This window comes from Neophocaena asiaeorientalis, unplaced genomic scaffold, assembly GCF_003031525.2.
Source record: "Neophocaena asiaeorientalis asiaeorientalis breed wild unplaced genomic scaffold, Neophocaena_asiaeorientalis_V1.1 scaffold47, whole genome shotgun sequence".
In the NCBI taxonomy this organism is placed as follows: domain Eukaryota; kingdom Metazoa; phylum Chordata; class Mammalia; order Artiodactyla; family Phocoenidae; genus Neophocaena; species Neophocaena asiaeorientalis.
In genome coordinates this window covers 1,403,540-1,406,867 of record NW_020175399.1, presented here as the reverse complement: position 1 = coordinate 1,406,867, position 3,328 = coordinate 1,403,540, and the positions used below count along the sequence as shown (strand labels likewise).

General features: G+C 33.5%; 1 pseudogene; it reads left to right on the top strand.

Annotated features, from left to right (window-relative positions):
* Positions 1-1,901: 1,901 nt before the first annotated feature.
* Positions 1,902-2,946, top strand: LOC112414129 (dnaJ homolog subfamily B member 6-like; annotated as a pseudogene).
* The last annotated feature ends 382 nt before the right edge of the window (positions 2,947-3,328 follow it).

Here is a 3,328-nt window from a genome sequence, read left to right as displayed (position 1 = left end):
AAGAAGACGTAACAGTTGTAAACATTTACAAACCTAATAACAGATCCTCAAAATATATGAAGGAAACTGGACAGAATTGAAGGAAGAAATAGATAGTTCTTCATAAGAGTGAGAGGCTTCAATACTTCTCTTTCTATAATGGAAATAGCAACCAAACAGAAAATAAGTAAGGAATTAGAGGACTTGAACAACTCTGAACCAAATACACCTAACAGACATATATAAAGTACATTCTACACCAAAACAACAGATTACACATTCTCTCACGTGCACATGGAACTTTCTCCAGGACAGAGTATATTTTAAGCTACAAAACAAGTCTCAATAGATGTAAAAAGATGGTTAGCATACAAAGTATCTTCACTGACCACAACAGGATGAAGTTAGATATCAACAACAGAAGGAACTAATAAAATCACAAATATATTAAAATTAAACAACACACTCAAACAGACAATTGGTCAAAGAAGAAATTGTAATGGAAATTAGAAAATACTTAGAGACAAGTGCAAACAAAAACACATTAAAATTATGCTATGCAGTGAAAATAGTTGTTAGAGGAAAATGTATATCTGTAATTATGTACATCTAAAAAGAATAAAGGTCTCAGATCAGTAACCTAACTTCACACCTGAAGGAACCAGAAAAAGAAGAAGAAACTATCCCAAAGGTAACAGAAAGAAGGAAATAATAAAGATCAAAGTAGTGATAAAATAGAGACTAAGCAAACAATAGAGAAAATTAATTAAATCAGAAGATGGTTCCTTGGAAAGATAAACAAAATCACCAAATGTTTAGTAAGACTAAGAAAAAACAGGGAAAGAGAGTACATACAAATAACTAAGATGAGAAATGTAAGTGATGACACAACAACTGACCTTAACAAAATTAAATTAATTGTAAGAAAATAGTATGAAAAATTGTACAGCAAATTAGATAACTTAGAAGAAATGGATAAATTCCTTGAAATACACAATTCACCTAAACTGACTCAAGAAGAAATAGAAAATCTCAACAGACCTAACAAGTAAAGAGAATGAATCACTAACATAACACCTGACAACAAAATTAAGTCCTGAATTAATTTTGGTGATTTCCAACAAACATTTAAACAAGAGATAAAAACAATACTTTTAGTACTCTTTCAAAAAATTAAAGTACTTCTTAACTCATTCGATGAGAACAGCATTGCTCTGCTACAAAACCAAATAAAGACATAACAAGGAAGAAAATTATAGATCAATATCCCTTATTAATATAGATGCAAAAGTCCTCAACAAAATATTAGAAAACCAAATCCAGTTGCATATTAAATGGATTACTCACCATGACCAAGTCAAATTTATTCCAGGAATGCAAGGGTGGTTCAACATAAGGAAAGCAATCAATGTAATACATGATGTGAATAGAGCAAAGGGAAAAAACCCTCATGATCATCTCAATTTATGCAGGAAAGGCATTTGACAAAATCCAATATCCTTTCTTGATAAATACTCTGAAAACTGGGAATAAAGGGAAAATTCTGTGACATGATACAGGACATTTATGAAAAACCCACAGTTAACATCATACTCATTGATGAAAGACTGCAAATTTTACCCCTAAGATCACTAACAAGACAAGGATACCCATTTTTATCATTTGCCATGTCTTACTGGAAGTACTAGCAATAGCTATTATACAAGAAAAGGGGCATCCGCATTGGAAATGAAGGGGTAAAGCTACCTCTATTCACAGATTATGTGATCTAATCTTTAGAAAATCCAAAGGAATCCACAAGAAAGCTAGTAGAACTAAAAAGCGAGTTCTTCATAATTGCAGGGTACAAATGAAAACAAAAATCAGATGTATTTCTGTACACCACCAACAATCTAAAAATGAAATTAAGAATGGAATTCCATTTATAATAATATCTAAAAGTTTAAATCCAAGGAGAGAAAGGAAATCTTGGGGAGCTGCCGTCTGCACCTCCATGACCAGCACAGCCATGCAAGAGTCAACAGGAGACCCAGGCCATCACCCCATCGCTGCTGCTTCTATCCACCTGCTTCCACGTCCTTGAATTCCTTCCAACAGCTTGCTAAAACATGATGGATTACTATGAAGTTCTATGCATGCAGAGACATGCTTCAGCCAAGGATATTAAAAAGGCTTATTGGAAACTGGCATCACCATAGTACCCAGATAAAAATCTTGAGAAGAAAAAGGGGAGAGAAAATTCAAATAGCCAAGGTGTTTGAGGTGTTATCACATATTAAAAAAATGGGACATCTATGACAGATATGCTAAAAAACAATTAAATGATGGAGGTGGAAGTCATTTTGACAGGCCATTTGAGTTTGGCTTCAGATTCCTTAATCCAGATGTCTTCAGGGAATATTTTGGTGGAAGAGACTTTTTTTATTTAACCTCTTTGAAGACCCACTTGAGAACATATTTGGTCATTGCAGGGGCCCCATGGAAACAAAAGCTGGGTCACAGGGTCATTTTTCTCTGCCTTAAGTGGATTTCCATCTTTTGGAGGTGGATTTTCTTCTTTTGACCCAAATTTACATTGTTCAGTTCACTACGTCATGGGGGCCTCACTTCATTCTCTTCCATGTCATTTGGTGGTAGTGGGATGGGCAACTTCAAATCTATGTCAACTTCTACTAAATTAATTAATGGCAGAAAAATCACTACAAAGAGAATTGTCAAGAATGGTGAAGAAAGATTAGAAGTTGAAAAAGATGGCCAGTTAAAGTCCTTAACAATAAAATGCAAGGAGCAGCAGCTATGCTTGGATAAGGACTAATTGCATGCATTTAACTGAAATATTAAACTATAAATATAGGAACATTTGTTGAAGATTTGAAATGAATTCAACTTCTAGTATAACTGTACCTAATGTAAAGTATTTATAAACAGTTCACTGGAGCCCCTATTTGTCATATGCTTTCGAGTTTATTGTTGGGACCACATAACAGTTCCATAACTTTTTGTCTTTAAAATTGTTGTAAATCTGTATATGCACATTGCTTTTCTATTAAATGTAATCTAAGGTGGCTTTGATTCTTTTGTACACTAACACCAGCAAAGACCTTCTTTTGCATTGTGTTTGAAACATGAGCCAAGTAGTGTCAGTCTGCTGTAAAGTCAGTATTGCCAGGATGAATCTTACACACACACACACAAATTCAATTTTTTTCAGTATTTAGTAGTGAAAGACATTAATGCATTAATAGTAACACTTTTGATTTAATATAAATTGAGGATGTTTTCTACTTGTGCATGAATGCTGGCAACTTAGTACATTTTGACAATTGTTTAAACATGTAATTACAAGCTT